This window comes from Brachypodium distachyon, chromosome 4, assembly GCF_000005505.3.
Source record: "Brachypodium distachyon strain Bd21 chromosome 4, Brachypodium_distachyon_v3.0, whole genome shotgun sequence".
Classification (NCBI taxonomy): Eukaryota; Viridiplantae; Streptophyta; class Magnoliopsida; order Poales; family Poaceae; genus Brachypodium; species Brachypodium distachyon.
This window is the reverse complement of record NC_016134.3, coordinates 14,460,827-14,486,298: the sequence shown is the minus strand read 5'-3', so window position 1 is coordinate 14,486,298 and position 25,472 is coordinate 14,460,827. Positions and strand designations below refer to the sequence as shown.

General features: G+C 46.5%; 2 non-coding genes across 2 annotated transcripts; one reads left to right on the top strand and one right to left on the bottom strand.

The window, feature by feature from the left end:
• Nucleotides 1–3,275: 3,275 nt before the first annotated feature.
• Nucleotides 3,276–3,363, bottom strand: TRNAY-GUA. The gene is given in 2 exon segments: nt 3,276–3,311; nt 3,327–3,363. It is a non-coding gene; the product is annotated as a tRNA-Tyr (tRNA).
• A 1,001-nt stretch (nt 3,364–4,364) lies between these two features.
• TRNAA-AGC lies at nt 4,365–4,437 on the top strand. Its single transcript has one exon. It is a non-coding gene; the product is annotated as a tRNA-Ala (tRNA).
• Nucleotides 4,438–25,472: the final 21,035 nt, after the last annotated feature.

Genomic DNA, 25,472 nt, shown 5'->3' with positions numbered 1-25,472 from the left:
CATATGCGGAATAATATTAGGAAGCACGATGATGTTTATCATTGATGTTAACGTTACACTATTCGGGTCTCGTTTGACTTTAGTGCTTTGCTAGTGTTTTTAGAATTTTATCCACTCCAAATTCAAAACACTAGAAGCCCAAATGAGTTGTTTGGTATAAACGATTGCAGTGGATTATTCCTAAATTTCTCCCATAAAACATCTCAATTTTGTACCATTAAAAACACTTCTCATACTAGTGTTTTGGGATGAAAGGAGTTTTTGAGAGTATTTCGCAGGGGCGGACCCAGCCAGGTGGTGGGGTGGGGCCCGCCCTACCCAATAATTTTCAAAATTCCCTTTTATTAGTAGAAATTAGTGAAAAAAATTAAGAAAAATAGAGTTTTGATGTATTTGCCCCACCCAATATTAAAAATAGAGTGTTTATCCCACCCAATATTGAAAAGTTAGGTCCGCCACTGGTATTTCGTGAATATCTTATTCCCTCAAATACCCAATACACCAGTAGCGACTAAAAATACAGAAGTGCCAAATAAGACATCGGTGTGGCATATGTTATAGGCCACCCTCTTCGAAAATAAGAATTGGGAAACGATATGTACAACTACATGCCGCCTGATAGCACGCAACATGGGATGCGTTTCGTGTTATTGGAGCGCATGGAACGTGCCGCCAGGGGAGTGATGAGTGGTTCTCAGAGGAGCCTACCAATGGGAGCGGCGTACCGACGGCCATCGATGAAGGCACTTCCTTTCTCCTTTGCCGGTGCCCTAGCTACCACTCGAGCGCGCTCCTCTTTCTCCTACTCCTACGTGAAGCTCTTTCAGATCTTATAGCTAGTAGAACTCTAGTTCTTGCCGTCGAGCTCTAAAAGATGTTGGGTTGTGAGGAATGGATCCGTGGTCGTCGATCTAGCTCCAACAAGATTCGGGCGAGCTAGATTTCCTAGCGGCAAGCCAAATCAATTAAGTTGGCACTTCTAATGTTGGTGGCAAGAGGTTAATGAAAGTTATTGTTTTTGATGTTGCGTTGGTTGTTTCAACATGTTGTAAGGTCATACGTGTTTGTTTGTTTTGAGATCAAGATCATATGTTTTGTTACATACATATTACAAAGGCGCAAGACGTTGCAATGATTATGTGCGAATATCCATTTGGATCCTGTGATCGATAACTATCTATTTGTACCATTGATTTTTCCATCCAACAGCTGTAATTGCTCGGCCCTAAAAGTATATCGATCCTTTCTTTCCCGTAGCTGCCGGTATTTCCGCCGACTGGTCTGACACCCGATTTCTTTATTGCGGTTTGCCACATGTTTTGGCCCAGGTGCAGGTCCAGGTCCGCCCGCCCTAGCTGTGCCAGCACCGACTCCGATTCGGGGTTTGTGTTTAGTAGCATATTTTCTAAAGGACTGTGCTAGCGCGCGACTGTACACACGTTAGACACGCCGCGCATACGATGCATGGCACAAAGCAAGGCATCAGGCATGCCACGAGCGATACATGCATGAGCCACTGATTGCATGTGGGTGAGATGAAAATATATGCATGCGTGCATTTACTTTGCCAAATTGAATCTTCAAGATGTTCTAACTTTCAAATCCTATGCTTGATTTACGATCCGTTTTCGCGGTTAGCTTTGTCTCACAAGGTCTCCAAAACTAGACCACATATTGCTACGTTTCGGCAACTTTTTTTTGCGTTTAAAGTTACCCACCAATAACATATGAAGTTGACATCCTATTACTAACAAATTACCACGAGATAAATTCATACAAATTGTGGGGATAACTTGTGAGTTCAAATTATCAACCAATAATATATGAAGTTGTCACCTTCATAATGATAATTTAACACGTGGTAACTTCATACAAAATAGGTGGCAATGTATGATTGAAGTTGCCACCCGGTGACAAACGAAGTTGTCATTCAGTAACAAATGAAGTCACCAGACGGTGATAAATAAAGTTACCATTTGTGTTAACAATGAGTTACCACATGGAAACTTCTTTCAGAATAGGATGACGACTTCAAACAAAATAGGGTGGTAACTTATGAATGAAAGTACCATCCAATAATTTAAGAAATTGCCACCTTGTTGGTAGCAAGTTATCAGATTTACCACATGACAACTTATTTCAAAATAGGACGGTAACTTTTGCATTATTGCATGGTAACTTAAGAGTTCAAAAAAGTTTGTTGAAACATACCAAGATGGGATCTAGATTCGAAGCACTTGTCAATATGTAGACAACGGTGAAAACAGATTGTGAAACGGACATACGAAATGCGTTACAAAACATTCTAAATCTTGAAAATGAATCAGTACAAATGTCCCCAAATACTTACTAATACATGCATGACGCATGCACAAACACCCACTCTAGTGGCGGGCTAACACATGCATGCGTGTGGATAATTGCGCAGGATTGCGCAGGATCATACGCGCGCGCGTTATGATTTGAGTTTTCTAAAAAAGTTTATCTTGCACGATTTTTTTTACATGTTTTCATAGACCGCCTCGTGGAATTGGCTGTGGTTGGCTGTGTCATATGAATTCTGCACGGATGCCACGTCGATCATTGACGCGAAGGAAAATTGCACGTCACGAGGACACCGAGAGACATTGAAACCATACAGGGCATCGTGGCCTCGTTCTCGTCGTCCAAACAGGGCCAAAGAGAGAGTCCCAGAGTGCGGCGGCCAGGCACATCTGACATCTTCCTCTACGAGCTGGTCAGCTGGACATCCTCCTACATGCACGTGTATAGATCTGATGCGTCCACGTACGTAAAGCCACGTCGCCGACGTCGGCGGGCTCTACGAGACCACGGGAGCTGCTCATCGCTTTGAGCCCCCGAGGAGGAGCCGGCTGGGCGTGGGGTTCGAACATGCGTGTAGCCACATTACTCCGGTTGATTACGGTGAGGGTTTCTCCCGTGCCGGAATACCGAATACGGGACTGATTTCTATGGAAAATTGATGGACTCAGGGCCTCTCAGGGACGCGTAAACAGGAAAGCAATTGGGATTCCCAGAGAAAGAGAACTGTCTGCTTGCTAAAAAAGAAAAAGATTCCCAAATGACTGGAGGTCTGGACGCCTGATGATTCCGAACCATATTCCAATGAAACAAACACAAAGATGGGAAGGGTAAGAAATAACTAAACCGAAATGACCTCTATACTAGAAAAAGGACAAAAGGAACACGAAGATGGGAAGGGTAGGAAACAACTAAACCGAAATGAGATCTGCTGAGAAAACAACAAAAAGAAATCCGACCTACCGGATTCGAACCAGTGACCTAAGGATTTTATCTGCAACGCACTACAGTCCTCCGCTCTACCAACTGAGCTAAGGTCGGGTTGTGACTGTTGGGAGAAATCTACATATATAATCATCTAAATCTTAATGTCCTGACGGAGTCCATATATCTACCGGAAAGAGCATGACATGAAACTCTTTCCGAGACAGAAAGGATGAAATGTGTGACACATTGGTGATGGAGGGATGAATCTTTGGCAGGATTAGACACACAAACATGCTCGCCGTATTGCCGTACATCCTACGATCGAGGTCACATGTCGGCAAAACCTGCAATGGATCAGAACAGGAGAGAATCCGTCCGCCGCTGCAGATTTTTGTTTTTTCAGAAGAGCGTCATTGCAGGTGAAGCCGTGAAGGTCGAGGAAACAGAGAGTAGAACCTGTATGCACAAACATTCAGACGAAGATGAGCACGGTAAATTTCTAAGACAAAAGAAAGATGAGCACGGGTTCTCCTGTTTCCTCTTTTCTTTTTTCTTTTTTTTTGAGGAACTGTTTCCTCTTTTCTGAATTATAAGAGACACGTAGTACATACAAAGCTAAGTCTCTTGCTCCCAAGGTTGCAGCTAGCTCATGGTAATTTGCACAGAGACCTTCTCGTTCACCACACGAGAATGGGTCAATGGGGTCGAGAAGAAGATCTCAAGCTGGAGTTACAACTGCCGACTCGCTCCATACCATACGGACACTAGTCCTCGAGTTCAGCTTGAATTTGGTTTTTGTTATTTTAGGGCTAGCTTGAGTTCAGTTATTTATTTAGATGCTCCGGTGACAGAAAACTGCCATGCACCCAGCAGCTTTAGATTTCACATAATCGATCGCATTGCTTTTGGTCCAAAAACTTACGTAAACATGGAGCAAGCAAGCTGAACACAACTTGTATCTCCTAACTGTTCCGATAGAAAACTTACAGATCGATCGTGGCATGCAGGAGGGCAAGCTCTTGCATTGCATCCTTCGATCGGCTGAAGTCCTTGAGGAGATGAGATACGCGACCGCAATTTATTATATTTTCAACATTCAAATATCTATTCATACAGGGGATGTAGCTCAGATGGTAGAGCGCTCGCTTAGCATGCGAGAGGTACGGGGATCGATACCCCGCATCTCCATCTAAGTTTTTACCGCTTAACTGATCGTCTTCTTTGTTTTTATCTACGTTTAACCGTCAGGTATATGCGTTTCCTAAGTTCTGATGGAGGCACAAAGAGAGAGGCAATCACCAGACGATGTCGCCCTGTGCTGCTTCACCTTCTGGTTCAGCTTGCTTCTACACTGTAGTTCTGATGGAGCAATGGTGTGTCTGCAAAACGGCTCAACGCAAGAAGCAAGAAAGTCAAGGGTTCAGGAAGACATGCTGGGAAACAGCTAAATTGTTTGCATATACAGTACTAGTGGAGTAGAAAACTACAGATAGATTGCAAAACCTGAACTGTCAGTTACTGGAATAAAGTGGTACTAGTCCTCAGTATTACATCCAGCAGACAGGTAATTAGCAAGTTTTTTTTTCAGGAACTTAACCTTGATAACGTCATATATTGCCAATAGATCAAGCGAGGACGGGAGGTACATTGTCAGTAGCTATGCTGATGGTATCACATCCAGGCATCCAGCAGACATGCAGTTGATAGTACATCCTTTTCTTAGTGGGAAGCAACAAAGAATGTGCATATATTCATGTCTTGGAAAGATTTAAGGAATGGCAAGAAAGTCATACATGGAAGAAAAATTGTGTGAAAACAACAGCATGCCTACAAACCTTTGGATAACTTCAGCTTCATTGTCAGATTCAAATTTAAAATGGCTATCCTATATGCTGCAGTGCAGATCATATCCGTAACCCAGTTGTGCTTATTAACTTTGTGGCTTCGTTATGGAAAAGAATTAACTTAGGTACACACGGATCTAGAATTTTCTTGACTAAAATAACAATAATATTAGGACTTGGGACACTTCTATAATGATAGTCAGGTTTAATTTCTAAACTTTCATGATCCGTTTATGGCTCAACTAGATACCAAGTTAATTATCAGAACACATTTAGCTAGTCATGTGATTAAATTGGACAAGGATATCAGAACTCGAGAAGCTGGTTTTGATTAAATCAAGGTGAATATACCAAGTGTTTCAACTTAAGCCTGATATTACTATGAAGCATTTTGTTCACCTTCCTAGAAACATTGGAAGTAGCCAGATCCTAGCATTAATTGTCAGACTGCATGCTTCCTAGCTGCATGACAGAAATAGAAACCATCATGTGAAATATATGGTAACTTTTCATTTCATATCAGTAATTTAGCATATCTTTAGCACATTGGCTACGGACATCTGTCATCTTCTCATTTATTGGTTTTTGCATTAGCAGTTTAGCACCAAGCATATGGAAAAGGGCCACCTTTTTTGAAAAAAATACAAAAGTTGTGCGTTTTGATGCAGTGATACATACTCCCTCAGACCCTAAATTCTTTTCGTTGTTTTAGTTCAAATTTGTATTAAAACCATGACAATAATTTAGGATCGAAGGAAGTAGTTATGTACAAGCCCCAAAAGGCCAACATTACGATACAAAGGTGAACCGAGGTGATGGCGCAGATGGCAAGGTGGCTGGGCTGGGAGCCAACAGTGGAGAGCAAATCATGGAGATGTCAACCAAACTGTTAACATGCAGTAAAAGGGTATGTATAAAAAAAAATCGAAACCCAGGCAGTAAAAGGGTACGTACAGATAGATTGCAAAAACTAATCAATTGTTACTAGCTATCGATTATATATGCACAGGAGGTCACGTAGTACCAAGTACTAGGAGTATTTCAGGAACCTTGAGAACGTCATAGACTAATAGATCAAAATTACGCTGAGGCACATTTTTGCCCAAGCAAAGGTACTGATCGTTCGATGACAGAGATATATAGACCAAAACAACCCCAGCATCGATCATGGCCTAGCTAGCTGGAGTAGCTCTGAGCCTCTGATGTCGCCCTCGTGTGGAATTGAAGCAACCTGCTCCCCCTCCATCTTCTCGTCCATGGCATACAGCTCATCATAGTCGGCGAAATCGGAGTCCTCGAAACCTAGTTCGTCAATCATCTCCTTCCATTTCCGGTCGAACCATCGGTTGATCTCGAGCCGCGCCGCCTTAAGAACTGAGCAGACTGGTTTCGCCGAAATTTGGATGCTTTGGAACCCTAGCTAGGTTTCGATGGGTACTGTTAATTTGGATGGAGGGGCGTCGTCTCGGCTTATATATATATATACTCCAAATAAACAAACACGGGGACTTGGCAAATGCACCGATCGGAATCAGGAACCGGAAAGGACGAGCGTATATTGGAGAACAACAGCCGGCAAGTGGGCCAGGCCCAATCAGGGTTGGAAGACGCAGCCCAGGATCGAGGGGAACTCGCAGACGGGCTGGATCCAATCCGAGTGGGACACTTGTCCTGATTCCGATCGGCGCAAAGCCAGGGCACCCCGTCTTTATATAGATCGAGGCGCCGCCGCATCCTTGATCCCAATCTTTAGTCCCCATCGAAAGTTAGGGTTTCAAAGCATCCAAAAATCGGCGAGATCGTTGTGCGGGTGAGGCGGCGCGGCTCAGATGGCCGGTGACGAGGGTCCGGAGATGATGATGATGATGTTGTGCTCCACCGACGCCCAGGCGCTGAAGGTCGGCATCACCAAAGGAAGGCGGATGAGGCGGCGTTGGCCGGTGAGAAGGCCAAAAGGAAGATGGTGGCCGGCAGCGGCGCGGGGGAGGAGAAGCTGCACAAGGAGGAGGAGGTGGTGAAGCCAATGTTGGACCTGAGGTACTCAAGAACCCGAGCCCCACCAGCATCGAATCTGAGGAATTCGAGACCAACAGCAGCGAATCTGAGGAAACCAAGACCCCAAGCCCCGAGAGCACCAGACCTGAAGAGTCCAAGACCGCAAGCCCCGACAACTCCGAAGTTGATGAATCCGACGATGAGTACGCTCAAATGACCAACGACGAGATCGACGAATGGTTCGACCGGCAATGGAAAGAGATTATTGACGAAGTAGGTTTAGAGGCGTCCGATTTCGCCAACTATGATGAGCTGTATGCCAGGGATGCGATGCAGGCGGGGCGGGTTGCTTGAGGGTTTTGTGTTACGTTGATCCATTGTAAATGATGTCCTTTCTGAAATACTTGCTGTTAACAATTTGGTCCTTTCTGCTGGATGTGATATTTTGATGACTTCCTGTGTGCATGATCATTATTTCAGCCTGTAACAGTCCAGTTTTTGCAATCTATTTGTATTTTTCTTCTGCATGTTAACAATTTGGTCTACCATCCCTGATTTTGCTCACACTTCCGCCGCCTTGTCGGCCGCCTTCATCTCCGCCACATTGGTGAACTCATTTGATATGGTTTGCCCTTTCTCCGGTTATATAAAACTCTCTTTCTATGTGGGCATTGTGACATATAGCATTTGCTTTTTCTTGAAAAAGGTGATCGTTCTCCATATGCTTGTGCTTCATACTGTATGATATGTAACTTGTTTTGAATAATATTCTGATTGATTCCTTTTAATTTGTAGACCCTTCGCTTGAAGAATCACATGGACCTGAACATTACTATAAAGCTGGGTTATGCTATTGCAAACTTCGGTAAATGTGATGATGACAGATGTTGGCGACCAATGTGCCACAAATATGCTGGTTTTAACATGATGGTTTCAAACGTGATGGTTTTTATTTCTGTAACCAAGCTAGATAGCAAGAGTGATCTTTTCAGGCTACTTCCAACTTTTCTAGGAAGGCGAACAAAGGCTTCATAGCAATTTCAGTCTTAATTGGTTGCTTCATGCTTGATGTAATAAAACCCAACTTCTGATATCTTTCTCCAATACATAACTACCTTATTAATTATACTCGATGTGCTAGTTTTGTTACAACCTGAAACTACCATTACTACCCAATAAGCTTATTTTTTGGGTGCCTCGAGGGAACGTTGGAAAACTTTATGTGTTATCTACTCCCTCCGTCCCATAATTCTTGTCGTTGTTTTAGTACAATAATTCTTGTCGTTGTTTTAGTACAAATTTGAACTAAAAGAACAACAAGAATTATGGGATGGAGGGAGTATCAACTTATCTATGTGACCAATCCATGTCAACATCTAAGATTAGACCATGATACTGGATGTTTAACTTATCTACGTTTAACTTAAGAAACGTTTCTTAAGTTCTGAACTTCTGATGTCGCCCTGTGCTGCTTCACCTAACTTAGCTACACACGGATCTAGAATTTTCTTGATTAAAATAACAATACCAAGATTTGAAATATCATATTCTAGGATTTGGCGTCTCAAATTTTATGGCCCTATTTTAGATTTAGCACAGGGGCCTCAAATTTCTAGATACGGCCCTGATTGTTGGACAAAAGGGTAGACCTGATAGGCCAGTCTTAGCTAGTCAAGCGATTAAATTCGTGAAGGCTATAAGCTGGTTTTGATTAAATCAAGATGAATGGACCAAGTGTTTCAACTTAAGCCTGAAATTGCTGTGAGAAGCATTATTGTTCGTCTTCCTAGAGACATTGGAAGTGGCCAGGTCCGCGAGCATTAATTATCACACACCATGCCGCCGATAGAAAAGTCAGAAATAAAAACAATCATGTTTAATACCAACTTCATGACATGTTAGTAATTTAGCATACTTCTAGCACATTGGCTATGGACATCTGTTATCCTCGCATTTATCAATATTTGCATGTGCACCCAGCTTTGTAGTTACATACTACCTCTGTTATAACTTATAAGTCCTACGTGGGTTCCTAAATCATTAATTTGATCAACCAAATATGTATTATATTCAAAAAAGTATACGAAGTTACTCCCTCCATTCCATAAAGATTGGCGCGGCTTTGAATTAGTTCTAGTTTAAAACCGTGCAAATCTTTATGAAACGAAGGAAGTAGTATTAAAAACAAGCTAGCATATGGAAAAGGTGATCAAAAGTTTCGGATCTTGATGCATTGGTAGATGGTTATATACAAGTCCAAGAAAAACCGAATACCCTAGACTACTAAATAAAGAGAGCAGCAGGAAACCGAGGTGAAGGCGGGCGGCTAGGTGGCGGAAGTGCGATTTGGGAGCCAACACTGGAGAGCCAAATCGAGGAAGTCAACCAAACTGTTAACATGTCGTAAAACGGTAAATATAGATTGGAGAACTTAATTGTTACTGTAGTGGCTAGCTATCGATCATGCACATGAAGCCATCAAAGTATCACATCCAGCGCACATGTAAAGTACTGTTGTATTTCAGGAACCTCGAGAACGTCATTGCTACAGTAACAGCCTAACATATCAACCTAACGCCGAAGCACATGCATTTTTGCCCACGCGAACTAGTCTGATGTCGCCATCGTCGACCGAATTCAAGCGACCTTGCTCCCCCTTCATCTTCTCATCCATCGCATAGAGCTCATCGTAGTTGGCTAAATCGGACACCTCGAGACCTACTTCGTCGATCATCTCCTTCCATTGCTGGTCGAGCCACTCGTCGATCTCGGCAGGGGCACATTTTACTGAACTCATCGTCATTCGTCATCAGTTTCGGAGCTGTCGGGCAGGGGCGGGCTCAGGATTTTGACATTGGATATTCAAAATTGTTTTGAAAATTCGCCGGACAAAGTTGCAACTTGTGTATTTGATTGAGTGATCGCCTAGTCGTTAAACTATTGCGCACAGCATAGTGCGTGTGAGGAGTAGAGCGGATGAGGAGCAGTCACTGAGTTTTTGAATTTAGTGACATGTCCGTCTAAAGATTTAGAAGAAAGCGAGGAGACATTAGGTGCCGACATCAATCGAGGTCCTATGAGACTACGAGTATCGAGTAGATGATTTGGTTCAGGATTTGAAATTCCTACTTGTGCCTGGGCCATTGTGCCAAATTGGAGGAGCCGGGAGAGAGATGAACGGTGCAATTTTTTTAGCAATGCTTGAATACGCTTGAGTTTCTAACCAAAATCTTTGTTACATACATATAATTGATTTTTTGCAAATCTCAGTGGGTATTCAGTTGAATACCCTTGAATAGTGCTGGGCCCGCCCATGCTGTAGGGTCTAGGGGTCTCGGGTTCATCAGGATCGGCGATGTCGGGGCTCGGGATCTCGGGTTCATCAGGTCCGGCGCTGTCGGGGATCGGGGTCTTGGATTCCTCAAGTACGATGCTGCCGGGGCTCAGGATCTTGGAATCCTCAGGTCCGGTGGTTGCGAGGATCGGGGTCACGGATTCCCCTGGAGGATCTATGCTGCTGGTCCCGAATTCCTCAGGATTGCTGCGATCGGAGGAATTCTGGGTCCTGAGTACCTCAGGTCCAGTCGAAGGCTTCAGGTCCTCCACCACCTGCGGCTTCTAATCCGCCTCGCCGCTGCGGCCGGCTGCCGCCATCTATCAAGCTCGAGCCGCGCCGCCTTAAGAACCGAGCAGTCCAAATGGCAATGGGTACCCGATACCCGCATATCCGTCAGGTATGTACCCGTTTAAGATACGGGTATGGTAAAAAAATACCCACGGGTATGTAAATGGTAAAATCCGGTACCCGACAGGTATGGCGGGTACGGGTTTGGTATTGGGGTACCCGAACCCGTTTACCCGTATACCCGCACCTGTGGCAGCCCATTACAAAAGCCCACCAAATCTTGCGCAGGCCCAACCCAATAACTTTGGTACTCCTCCGTCCAACAAAAGATGTCTCAAATTGACCAAATTTGAATGCATCTATACACTAAGTCATGTCTAGATACATACATATTTTGACAAACTTGAGACATCTTTTTTTGGCGGAAGGAGTATATAATTCCGGAATCCCCCAAACCTAACCCTAATCCCTTCACCCGGTCACCCCATCCATCCGCCCCACGCGCCCGCCTCCTCCTTCCTGTTCCCTCCTCCGCCGCCCGACCAACTGCTCCCTCCGCCGCCCACCACCTCCTCCCTCCTGCTCCCTCCGCTGCCACCCCACCTCCTCCCTTCACGGCTCCCTCCGCCTGTCCGTCGACGGACCGCGCCTCCTCCCTCCTCCACTGCTCCAGTGCTCCCCCACGCAGCCACACCTCGCCCCGCCTCCTCCATCCTCCACGACCTGCTGACCGGCAAGACCTCCTCCTCCCTCCTCCACGACCGGCAACATGGACATTGACTTCGAACTCGAAGGCAATGATACTAGCGACGGCAAGAGCGACCACACGACTCCAACGTTGATTCCAAGCCCCTTGCCTGAGCCCTTTGACCTCAGAAATCGTCAGATGTTCACCTCGACCCCCGACCCCGAGTTCATCACTGACGCCAAGCCCTTCGCCGGATGCACCTTCCTCCTCTGTCCCTCAGCCGCCGGTGCCACTGCCACCACCTGGATCAGGGAAGCGATTGGGGTACGGTATCTCCTTGGTGTTTGTCCCAACTCGAGCAAGGTGCAAGGTGGCAGCTCCAGCACGCACTACTACAGAAAGGCTTATCAGTAACGGTCGAAAAACAACATCAGTAACGGTCGGGGCCGCCGTTACTAACTTCGTGTTACTGATGATACCCACCATCAGTAACGGTCGCTCCAACCGTTACTGATATACCGTCATCAGTAATGGTCACAATGACCGTTACTGATGTATACATACATCAGTGGCGGTCGCTCCACCCCGACCGTTACTGATGTATATATCATCAGTAACGGTCGCGTTGCCACATCAGTGTCAGTCGAGCGACTGACACTGATACATTTTCGGTATTTAAAGAAATAATTAAAACCACAGGAAATACACATAATAGTATATATAGCACAGAAAAATGTATCTCATCACAGAAAAATGTATCTCATCACAGAACAATACATATAAAGCCGCATCACATCACAGCACATCACATCACATCATTTAAAGCATACAAATGTATATAAGCCGCATCATATAAAGCATATAAAGAATACAAATGTATCTCACTTTACGACATTGATTACAAAGTGTCGAAATTTCATAGAAGCATACTTACAAAGTGTCAAAATTTCATAGAAGCATATAAAGAATACAAATGTATCTCATTTCAAGTTTGAATATCTATTGTCGTGGGTGAACCCTAGACACGACTTGTTCCACGCGTTCGTAGAAGTCCCCAATAGGCTTGATGACCTCATTGTTTATGAGATGGGCGAACTCCCTTTGAATGTTATACATGACCCATTTAGGTCGGTGTCCCATTGTCATTCGGGGCCGCCAGTGCTCTTCCATCGCCGAGACTGACCCCTTCCACTCAGGCTTGAACATGCTGGCATTCTCCATAAGGATGTGACAGCACTAGTAGCCACAGAACACACTTCCTGACGGCTGTTGCTGGCAAGGAAATCTGTGGTTGTGGTGAGGCTCGTCTTTATAGTCTTTACCAGCTAGTTTTCCCTTGGTCCCCACTTTCCAGGCAATGTTAATGACTGATTTGATGGGTTTCCAGAACCTACCTCGAACACCCTTCTTCGGAAGTAGTGAATCGAAGTAGTACACCGCGGACCAAGGTAAACAAATGAGTAGTGTCACCCAATGGTCTCTGTTTTCAAAAGAAACAAACTTTAGTATCTAAGGGTGTATAAGAAAGACTGAATTAGAAAAAACAAACGGTTCCATATATAAAATTGAACTTACTCCAAATTAAGGAAGAAGAGGATGAAGTCGTGGTCCGCGTATTTCTCGAGACATGCCACCAAGTATTTAGATGCCATGGTTCTTGAGGCATCCTTTTCTGGCTCAAGACCGATATCACCGTACTTGAACATCGCAGGGTCTAAAATGGCTACTTTTTTGACCTCCAATCGCCGCAATTCTCTTATTTGGTAGGCAGACCACAGCCTTAAGAGGTTGATATCAAACTTTTGGCGGTTGAAGAGGTGGAACAGTTCGTTGAACTCTACATCAAAGGTGATAGGACGTTCCTGAATGTTCCTGGTTTCTTGGTCAAAGAAGCCATAGTCTTTTGGGATTCTAACATTGATCTGTTGGGCATGCTGTTGAGAACCAGCTGATGCTTGCATGTAGAACTGATGAAGCTCTTGCATCTCTCTGGACACGGCACACAGGGAATTTTTGGTGACCATTGGTCTTCCAAGATAGTAAAGAAGCACCCGGTCGAACTCCCTAGCCACGAAATAGGATCCGTCTTCGAATCTCTGGCCTTGATATGGGTTCTTGATGAGAATGTAAGGCATATTGTCCTCCCAGACTCCAGTTATGTCAGGCACATGGTGCATCTCATCTTGAGTGACATTGGAGAACTCCTTGATGGTCTTGGCGCCGCACCCCCTCTTTTTATGCCTCCTCTTACTGTCCCATGCCTTCTGTTCCTCTGCCTTGTACTTGTCATCGATCTTGCGGCCACCCATGGACTCAGCGGCGCCCAAGAGAGAGAAGGTGGGAGGGACGCTTCCAGCCTGTGCCGACCCTGTGGTCTGGCTATCTTTGAGCTGTGTAGGCATCGACATTGCCCTCTCTTCATCTCCACCGGCATCGACAGGAGGAAGTATCCTAGGGGAAAGGCCGAGCGGCGAATGAGAAGTACCTTTGTGGGCGGAGGGAGATGGAGTCATAGAGGGCCGGCGCTGGCTGTAGAGAGATACCAAGCTCCTAGGCCACATAATGGGGTAGTTTGGACAACCGCCTAGGATATCCACGCCTTCCTCCGGAGGTAGCGGGATAGCATAATCCCGATACTCCTCGACGACGGAGTCCACCATCACACTCACTTGTGCGTCGTTCATGAGAATGCTGTGCACCAGTGGTGGTGATTGTCTGGGCATCAGGCGGCCAATGGCGCCTACAGGCTTCCTAGGCTTGTCAACGTGGATACGACACTTCACCGGTGCCTGCGCGTAACAAGAAGAAGGCATATGTGTGTAAGATCTTTATTCATGAAGGTAAGGAGTGAAAAAGAGTTTGAAAAGATTGCTTACAAGGATGTTGTCGCTCGGACCCGGATCATTATCCCGGATGCCCTTGCTTGTGGATGGTTGGCTAGCGGGGGGGTTGTCCATGCTAGGAGCCGGGCTGTAACCAGGGGTGTAAGTGTCTTCGTCCTCCATACGTGTGTCGGAGGCGGCGCTGCTCTTCAGCGGGGGAAGAGGAGGAAGAGGAGGAAGGAGGTTCCTCAAACCTTCCACTCCTCCCCCGAGTATGGCGTCAAGGGCGGGGTGGTCTTTGGCCAATGCCAACACCAAATGATGGACGGCTTGCACTGCATATTCCCGCGACACCTCTTGAGACACGATAGATGCCTGCTCTCGCGCCTCCGCCTTAGCTTGTTCTATTATCTCAAAAGAAGCGGGGAGCTTTTTCTGGACCCTGCTTCGCTCCGGAGCAGGCGGGAAATAATCATCCCAGTAGGCCCCTTCGCGTTCTCCTAGAAGACGGCCCGTGTGCTCTGCCTTTTGCAAGCCGGCGGTCACAGCCGACTCTCACCTCTTGCTCTGCACGGAGTTGTCGGAGGTTTCTGACCTCTTGCTTTCCCCCCATTTGTTGGCATTTTCCTGTTATCATATAAGACATGACGTGAGTCTATATGGATCAAGAGTGTTATAATTAACGCCGAAAACAATTAAATGCACGTGAACCCTTACCGTAAAAATTTTAACAGGCGGCTACATTGGCTCAATGCTCGCCCACTTCTCGGGTGTCATGTGCTGACATGCATATTCTCTAGCACGTTGGTTCTCCAGCATGTCATGCACTGGACACACCTTGCCTGCCGCTTCGAGAATTCGATCCTGCTTGCGCCAGACCTTCTTCTTCCCCTCTTGTCCTGCACTCCCTAGCATGTGGTTCAAGGGCTTCCTCGCGCGCAACGCCCTCATGCGTTCACTCTTCGCAATGAAGGCAGGGTCAGACGATTCCTTCTTGAATTTTTCCCATTCGGCCTCATCAGTTACCGATGGCCATTTCTTCTTGATGATCTCGTAGGGTTTGTCCATCCACTTTCTAGCGGTGGTTTTCCAATTAGCAAGTCCATTGCGGACTGCTATGTTGACGACCGCTACGAATCGCTCGCGTCACTCGTCGGTGACTTGGAACCTCCTTGCAACGTCCGCGATGCACGTGTTTCTAACGACTTGGGCGATGTCACTCAACTCGTCGGTGATCTTGCAATACTTGCGTGCAACGGCTCCATAGGTCATTGCGAAGGTCTTCTGTGCCCTCTCAGGCCTCCGGGCGGCCTCTGTCAGAGTGTTGGGTGACCATGTAATAGAACTCCTTCAAGTTGTGGCTCCCCCTGGGCGTCTTCTTCCTTTGCTTCTTAGCGGGAGTTTTAGAAGGCCGCGGGTTACTCTCTTCCACCGGTCGCTCATTGTCGCGCTCTTCTGAACGAGAGCTACCTGAGCCAGAGCTGGCAATTTGCTCTCCCGATGAAGACTCTTCATCGACACGATCTACCTCCTCCCGATCAAGAACTGGTTTCTGGCTAGTCTTGCCCATTTCGTACCTATGCCATCAAAACCATCAAATATATATCGGCCGAAAATTTCGGCATGACCTATGCTAAAAAACTAGCAAATTTTCTCTACTAGAAGCTCGAAACCTGCGTAAAAAACCCACCCGCATATGTACCCCCTCGGCACGATGGCCGGCCCCTTCTCCAATGACCCGACACGATGGTCGGGCCCACAATTCATTACTCAGTTCTCCAAAATAGCATATAAAACCGCTATATAAAAAACTACATGTATATAGCATATAAACATCATGTATATAGCATATAAAAAACCTAACATCATGTATCATGTGTGCTATATATTATCTGCTGATCATGTGTTCAATAATGCCCTTGTGTTGAATCCCCTCGCTCACTACAATGCTCCGTAACTCAATACTATATCAAATTCACAATGGTAATTACAAATTAGCTATTACAATATGTGTGCCCATGTTCCACATACATGCCCTGGTGTGTGGTGGGAAATGTACATCTAAGTCCTAACTACAATGCTAATCCTAAATTAACAGCAAACCCTAACCCTAAATCCTAAATTAACAGCAAACCCTAACCCTAACCCTAAATCAAGCCTAAATCAGAGGAGAAGGAGGGAGGCAGAGGAAAAGGAGGCGCGCACCTGTGGGTCGGGTCGTCGCGGAGGAAGACGACGCGGAATCGGGGACGGCGGCGCGGGGTCGGGCGGTGTGGAGGAAGACGGCGGGGCGTCGGGCTCGGGTGGCGTCGGGCTTGGGGTCGGAGGAGAGCTCGGGGACGACAGCGCGGGCTCGGGGAGGGCGGCGGGAGGAGGGAGACGACGGCGCGGGCTCGGCGCCGGCGGTGCCGGCGGGCTTGGGGCGGCGCGGGTGCGGGGTCGATGGCGGTGGCGGCGGAAAAGTCTGACAGGGCTTCGCCTCTCATAGGGTTTTGCCCACTGTTGGTCTGCTAGGAAAGCGACGCGCAGGCGAGGAAAGTGACGGGCTAGGGTTCGGCCGCTCGCTTTTATATGCCGAAGCACATCAGTGGCGGTCGCATAACCTCGCGACTGTTACTGATGATCACCCACACATCAGTAAGGGGCGGGAGGCTCCGCAACCGTTACTGATATGCTCACATCAGTAACAGGCGGCAGAGCGAACGACCGTTACTGATGTGCTCCTATACATCAGTAACGGTCGCACAGTAGTTGCCCGATACTGATGTTTGAGGAATCAATTCATGCATTTCTCTAGTACAAATTTCACACATAATTTCATCACATGCATACAAATTTCAAAAAATTCATCACATGCATACAAATTTAACACATAATTTCACTTAGTACAAAGTTTGCATTAAGATTCAGTACGAGTACATTTTTACAATGTGACTACTAGTGCTTCTTCTTCCTTCGGTAAGTGATAACTTGACTCCTCGCAGAACTGCTTCTGAGGTAGGGTTTTTGTGGTATTTTCTCGCTCTCGCTCCCATCACTTCTTCTTTTCCCTCTCATTTTCCTCATTAATATCGTGCGTTCCGCTTCTTCGTCATCTGCGGCGGTCGTCGGATCATGGAAACCTTCGTAGTCTTCTTGTGAAGTAATTCCATCCACTCCAACAATGCTTCTTTTCTCTCTTCTTACTACGACGCGGCCTTTATTTGACAGGTCATCTATGTAGAAAACCTGCTTGCGTTGTTTAGCAAAGACCCATGGTTCCTTTCTTGCCGGGATTTTTCTCACGTCAACTTGTTCACGAGGGATCTCAAGAGGTAGCACCATAACCCGTGACTTTCTTCTTTGTCACCTTTGGTCCATCTTACACAGAACATTGGGATCTTTGTGATCGAGTACTCCAATTCCCAGATCTCCTCGATCACGTCGAAGAACGCTTTGGTTTTGCTGTTGTCGTTGGTTGCGGTCTCAGAAATCATGACTACACCACTATTTTGATACGTGCTTTTACGGTCCCGAGACGCAGTGTAAAAGTTATAGCCGTTGATCGCATATGATTGCCAAGTAAAGACGTGGTAAGCAGGTTCCCGTGACAAATATGCAACCGTCTCTTCTGATACATTGGTCGTCTCCCTGCCGCACCAATAATTCTTCAGCCACACTGCGCATGTTTTATTGTGCTCCCAGTGGATCCAGACTTCTCCTTTTTTAGGGTTTTCATTTCGCAGTTGTTCCATGTGCATTTCCTGATAAGGCCGGCAGCAATCGACAGTTTGCAACACAACCAAATGTGCTCTTTCAAAGTCAGCTTCCCTTCCATAGACATTAAGGTATGTATGTCCAAGGCCACCTTCGCCATCGAGCTTGCCCTTGTGCCGTGATTCGGGAACACCTATTGATTTCTGATCGGCCAACCAATCCGTGCAGAACTCGATGCACTCTTCTGCCCTAAAGCCTACCACGATGCTACCTTCCGGACGTGATCTGTTACGAACGTACCGCTTCAGAACCCTGTTGTATCATTCAGGGCCATACATGTTATGCAGGAACGATGGCCCTAGGGACAAGATCTCATCGCATATGTGGATCATTAGATGGACCATGATATCGAAGAATGATGGAGGGAAGAACATCTCGAGCTCGCACAGAATCTGTATCATACTATCCTTCAGTATCTGGCATCGTCTAACGGTGATTGACTTCCGCGAGATGCTGTCAAAGAAGTCAGAAAGCTTCATGATTGTCTCCCTTACGTGCGGCTCCATGATACCTCTGATTGCGACTGGAAGTAACTAAGTGAGTATGGCATGGTTGTCATGAGACTTCATGCCAGATAGCTTGTGAATCTTCATGTCAACTAGATGCTTGATGCTCGACGAGTAGTTCGATGGGACTTAAATGCCCTGCAGGCACTGGCACATCCTATGCAACTCGTCTTTGTACAGGTTGTAACATGCAAGACGACACCGCGTGGTCACCATCACGAATCCATTCTTGTCGGCTGCCGACACTTGATCTTTGCCCCACACAACTCTTTCCTGATAGACATGAGTTTTAGGTCCTTCCGTGCATTGGTCCATCTTTCGTCTTCTCTGCAATGTTCATCAGCAACCCCAGCACGCTGTCGCATACATTATTCTCCACGTGCATGAGATCTATGCTATGAAGGCATTCTAAATGTGGCCAGTACTCTAGGTCCCAAAATACGGACCTCCTTTTCCACACGACGCCTTCAGGTTCCTTATATTTCTTCGCAGCAATCTTTCCGGGGACAACCTCAAGATCGTTCACAATTTCGAGGATTTGCATACCAGACTTCTCCTTCGGCGTTGTCCCGTGCTCCGTCTTCCCATTGAACCTTTTCTTGTCATCTCTTCAAGGGTCTTTAGCATCCAACCATTTTCGGTGGCCCATGTAAACAGTTTTGGATGAAGCGGGCAACTTCTCCAATGTCGTATTTTCCCCGCACTTTGTACAGGCCTTGTAGCCATGTGTCACCTGTTGGGAATATGCCCTAGAGGCAATCATGTATGATGTAATTCCTAATGTATTCATAAATATTATTAAGTTGTCCTTGTTTGAACATCTGATATGTATCATTGAATATGTGATTTGATTGTGGAACTATGTATTCATGTTGTTCATACTAAATTGTCCTTAGTCATTGAGGTTGTGCTGGACACATAACCTAGACTAATGTGAAAGTTGGCTGATGACTCGGTTCCACTTGTCATGGGCATGGTGATGTCATTCCAGCTTACACGGACTCGGCTAAAGAGTTTAGCGAGTCGGACTGACCCATATTGAGATGCAACGAGTAGGTCGTCATTTGCATGTCTCAATCAATGTAATCCTTAGACCTGAGGTTATCGCACAATCCGAGTTGTGGATCACCAACTTAGGTTTTGTCAAACGTTGTTCCGTAACAGGGCAGTTATAAAGGCAGAGTTCAGGTTGACTGAGAATCAAGCTGTGTGATGTGGATAACCAAGATGGGATTTTGCCCCTCCGACTGGAGAGATATTCTCTGGGCTCTCTCGAGTGATATGATTCGGGAAGCATGGCCATGCGTGACTTGGTTAACTGTTAACCGGGTCGATCGACTAAGAGTTAGTCGGATGAATCGTATATCACAGATCGAGAAGAGAGTTGAACTATTAAAGGGATGACGATTAATCGCCTATAGTTCGACAAGGTATATCGTGAGGCAAAAGGGACTAAGACGTATGTCACATTGGAAGGTACGTCGTCATGACTCGATGGTACTTGGGAGTCGGCACGTTCTGCTAGGAGCCGCTACCGATTGATCGATTGTGAGTCGGACTCCAATCGTGTCCAAGTCGCCATGAGCCTGCGGGGTCACACACTTAAGAGCGGGAGCAATATTTGGTCGGGTTGGACCCGAACTGGAATTGGGCTGACAATGCGAGTTGGACTCGCAGGGTGGATGGGCCACAAGGCTTGGAGCCCACTTCCACTCGATATATAAGCAGGGGCGTGGGATGCCTAAGGGGCACGGTTTTTCCACTCTCATGCGTTGAGAACCCTAGCCCGATTCAGTTCAACCGTCGCACCGGACCTAGCAGTCCGCCGCCGGAGCTCCTCCTCGCACGTGTGGATACCGGCAGAGGTGCTGTACGTTCAGCACTTCGACGATCGCGGGATTGGATCGGCTGGATCGGATCGAGGGACTGCACTGCATCAAGGCGCCGCATCAATAATCCGCAACTGCGCGTCTAGTGGTAATCCTCGTGGCCTTCTACCTCGGCTAGATCTTGGGAGTTCGCGTAGGAAAAGTTTTTGTTTATCTCTACGCGCCCCTTCATCACCTGGCATGAAGTATTTTCATTTGCGGGGTAGTCATGCACGCAGGTCAGAAGCGCTGCTCTCATCGTGAAGTACTCCCTCCTGTTTGCGTCCCAAACCACTCTGCCAGGGTTCCAAAGCTGCTTTAGCTCATCATTCACTAGCTGCAGATACACATTTAGGTCAGCTCCCGGCTGCTTTGGACCCTGTATGAGCATGCACATGTGGATGTACTTTCTCTTCATGATTAACCATGGAGGAAGGTTGTAGACAAACAAGATCTCTGGCCATGTGCTGTGCTTGTTGTTCATGTTTCCGAAAAGATTTATCCCGTCAGTGCTGAGACCGAGCCTCAGGTTTCTGGGCTCTGCCCCGAAATCGAGAAATGCCGTGTCGAAATTCCTCCACTGAGTCCCATTGGCAGGGTGTGTTAGGACCCCAGCTTCCTCCACACAGTAGTGTCCGTCAGGATCGAATGCAGCCTGCGTCGGATCGTGATAGACGAGATACCTCGCATCCTTAACATTCTGCATCCAACGCTCAACTCGGCCACCTGCCGTAAGATACCAGACAGTTTTTGCCGGCCTGCCCTTCGTCACTTCTTCCCCATTGTCTTCGCTAGATCTGGCGTTTTTCTTCTTGTATCTCGATGCACCACATATGTGGCAGCTCTCATGGTTCTTGTACTATCCAATGTACACCATGCTGTCGTTTGGACATGAATGATGTTTCACGCAATCTAATCCAAGCGGGCATGTAATCTTCTTCGCCTCGAATGTGCTCTTGGGCAACTTGTTTGGCTGTGGAAAAACCGAAGCAAGGTAACTCAATAAGTTCGTGAAGCCCTTGTCTGACCAGCATGATGCTGCCTTCAGCCTCAAAAGTTCGAGCATCACTTCGAGCACATTGTTTTCTTCGCCAACTCCATCATACAAGAGTGTGTTTGCGTCTTCCAACAATTTTTTGAACTGAGCAGACTCTGCCTCATCTTCAGGGTCCTCCAGCTTGTCCCGTAGGTACGAGTCATCTAGCATTTCGGCAATCCTGCCACGTGGAGCTCCTTCACCTTCCACATTAGCCTCCTCATCGACCCTTATATTTTCGTCGGAATCATTCGCCAGATCATACCGCAGGACATCATCATCTTTGCTACCGCTACCGACATCAACTGCATCCTCCCCGTGACAAGTCCAACGAGAATAACCTTTCATAAAACCCGATGCCAGCACGTGCATCTGAACATCTTCAGGCTTCATCATGCATGTGTTTCCACATTTGCGACATGGACAACGCATCATCACAAGTCTTTTTCATTTCATATCACCTTTCGCGATTCCATAAAAGACCGTCCATTCGGTTATCCATCGAGCATTGATTTTTTCCTTGGCGTACAACGAAGAACGGTCTTTCGATCTACAACACAATACAAGAAAATAAACAAAACAAAATAGTTAGCCTAATCATTCACAAGGGGATTAAGGTGTTAATTAACGGGAGCTAACTAAAAATTTGAAATTAGAGACATTCGGAGAGAAATTGGAGGCCGGCGAGAAAGATCGGGAGGGAGAGAGAGAGCTCGCAAGGCAGAGGGAAACTCCGGGCGACGAGGAGAGGGCCGCATTTTGGCCGGCGGCGGAGCTCAAAAATTTGAAATTGGAAAACTTCGGAGAGAAATTGGAGGCCAGCGAGATAGATCGGGAGGGAGAGGGAAGCTTTGGGGTCGAGAATCGGAGCTCGCCGGCCGCCGGAGTTCCAAAAATGGAGCTCGGCGGCCATGGCCACCCGCCGGCCATGGAGACGGCGGCCGCCGGCACGGGGGGAGAGAGGAGGAAGGGGGAGGGAGGAGGGGCTACCTGGGGGGCTCGCCGGCGGCCATGGCGCCGTCGGGCAGCGCCTAGCCGTCGCCGTAGAGGAAGGGGTCGCGGCTGGTCTGTTACGACGCGCAGCGTGACCAGCTGCGGCTCTGCTCTTCGTATTTAAACCGCGACGATTATCAGTGGTGGTCAAAAATTGGGCGACCGTTACTGATAATCGTGGGAACATCAGTAACGGTCGCCCAACGGTCGCGTTGGGGCGACCGTTACTGATGCGTGGTTCATCAGTGGCGGTCGCCTCTTAGCCGACCGCCACTGATGTATGGCTGGGTGGGGACGGGCAGAGCCCGCTGTGTTCATCAGTAACAGTCGCGCCGGACCCATTACTGATGTGCCGTTGCATATAGACCGTTTTGTAGTAGTGACGTCAGCTCCAAAGCGTTTGCAACCTGCCGGCGTGGTCGGGTAAAAATACCTGCGGGTTACCCGTACCCGTGGTGGGTATGGTAAAATTTCATACCCGACCACGGGTACGGGTAGCGGTTGAGGGTCGTGTAGTCGCCGGGTACGGGTATGGTAGAGCCGTACCTGTATCCGAACCCGTCGGGTGCCATCCGGACCGAGCAGACTTGTTTCGCCGAATTTGGATGCTTTGGAACCCTAGGTTTCGATGGGGACTGCGGATTTGGACGGAGGAGGAGGCGTCGTCGTCTCTGTGTATAAATAAGTGGGGCTTTGCACCGGCACCGATCGGAATCAGGATTCGGAAAGGGAAATCTTCTTTTTTGATAATACGGAAAGGGAAATCAAACCCGTGTGAGAGTTTCTCTGCATACTGGGCTACATCTTCCAACCAACCCAATTGGGCCAGGCCCAAGCTTTATTTTCACTATCATTAATTAGTTTTAATTTGCCCAAAAAATTAATTAGTTTTATTAACTACTTCCGTCGTCCCACATTAAATGACTCAAATTTGCTTAAATATGAATGTATCTATACCTAAAAACGTCTAGATACATGTATTTTGGCACTTGATATGGGACGGAAGAAATACTACGTACTCTTCTCTCAAAAGAAAAAGAAATTATTAGCGCAATGATACTCCCTCCGATTAATATAACTAGCGGGTGTGCCCGCGTGTTGCTACGGGTCAACAAAATCACAAACTATTTTATTTTATTTTTCTGTGTAGACGGTTGGTGATGTGTATTCTCTGCAGGTACTCCTGGGACGATGAAATTCGAGTACGTGCCTGCAGGGGCTGAAAGCCTGAAACAGCCCGGCAGGCCGGCCGGCAGTGAGCCATCTTTTGCTAAAGTTTGGAAGGTTTTAAATTTGATCGAAACTTTCTTTCTTAATTTTTCCTGCGTCCCTTTTTCCTTTTCAACTTCTCAAGAGTACACTGATCCTGTGTGTTGACTAAATCAAGTCTCCGCGACTGGGTGCCTTGATATATAGCGTGGACTAAGATACGAGTGCTTTTTCTGTCCGGTAGCAAGTGATGAAATATTACATGTATCTATCTACATGTTTTTTAAATAAATATATTCATATTTAGATAAATTTGAGTAACGAGACAGAAGAGTTCGTACGTCCGTGCTTGACCCCGTGGTGCAAATGGGAGTGAGGGACATGGATGAGAACCGATCGTCCACGGCGGCCGGCCGGCGGAGCTTTCTTTGTCGTCACAAGCAAGAAATTGAAGACGGTCGTATTAGGCTTTGTTGTCGCTCGGCCGGTGGCAACGACCACCCAACAACAACCCATGCCCATCTATCTATCCATGCCCGTCAATCGGTAGTGGTTCTAGTAGTCGGCAGCACTCATGTCCTAAACTCCCAAAGCTTGTTTCGCACGTCCACAAAGCCAACGGCTGGTGGAAGGCCACGTCGACCGATCGGCAATTTCTCACAGCACCATATCACGCGGCAGGTCTGTCGAAATCAACGTTTCCGTTTTTTCTTTCACGCGCGGGGGCTGTAAAAGCAACCGGAATCCGGGTAGTTCTGATCGTTCCTTCCTAGCTCTTACCATGTGCGATCTGATTCTTCTGTCCGGAAATAAATTATTATTGACACGTTTTAGTGTATAGATACATGTAAATTTAGATAAATCCGAATCAGATAGTTTCTGACGGAGGGAATAAGAGTTATGTGTGTTTAGATCTTGCCTGGATCGCTATATTTTTTGTGAAGGATGCGGGAAAGTTGAACTAAATACCAACTTCTGTTAGAAAAGAAAATACAACAATTCAAGCATGTCTTAGGGTTTCTGAATGGATAGATGTGTGGCGATTGGATGGTGGGGACAAGTCACACCGGCGCATGGATCTCCGAATGTTGCCATGTGAAGCGGTTGTTTTAACAAGGTTTCGATAAGCAGGATGGTGACCAATGGTGCAAACAGTCGAGGCAGGCGCAAGTTCAGAGGAAGGCCTGATCGACCAATTTGCCAGCATGCCTTCAAACATCTGAGTTGGGTGACATATACAGTGCTGGCAATACGAATTGAAACGAAAGAAAGGTTGCAACAAGGAGAGAGAGAAGAGAGAGAGAAGGGCGTGGTATATCTAATAATTAAGTTGACTGGTTTTTAAGCAAAATGGTTAAATCTAAGTTCATGAATCAAAGTCATTGAGTTTTAGATCTCATTTTATCATATATATTTTTCATCATCCGTTTCGAATCTTAAAGCACAAATCAAATCCAACGGTCGAGAAATCAACATATTTCTAACTAAAAATCAGCCAATTACCAGATAAAAAAATGAGCAAAACAATTAAAGAAAAGAAGCGGATCAAGGTTTGGTCCAGTGGTCAGGGTGTGTCGTTTTAACTTAACACACTCAGATTTTGAATCACCGAGCTCGTATCTTTAATGGATAATCACCACTCTTCTTAATGAACGGTTAGTCATCAAACTTGTAATGCCCCGTTAGTTAGATACGACTTTATCAAAATACGTACACCACTGCATAGGAGTTTGATGCACCGTATTTTAAATTTTTTATGACCCAAATGAACATTTTCAAAAATTGAGGACTAGATTACACGGACTACACAATGACTAAGCTTGTATTTTACTAATTACAAAGTAACTAAAGTGCTAGTGCTGCGAGCAAGTCAATCATAAC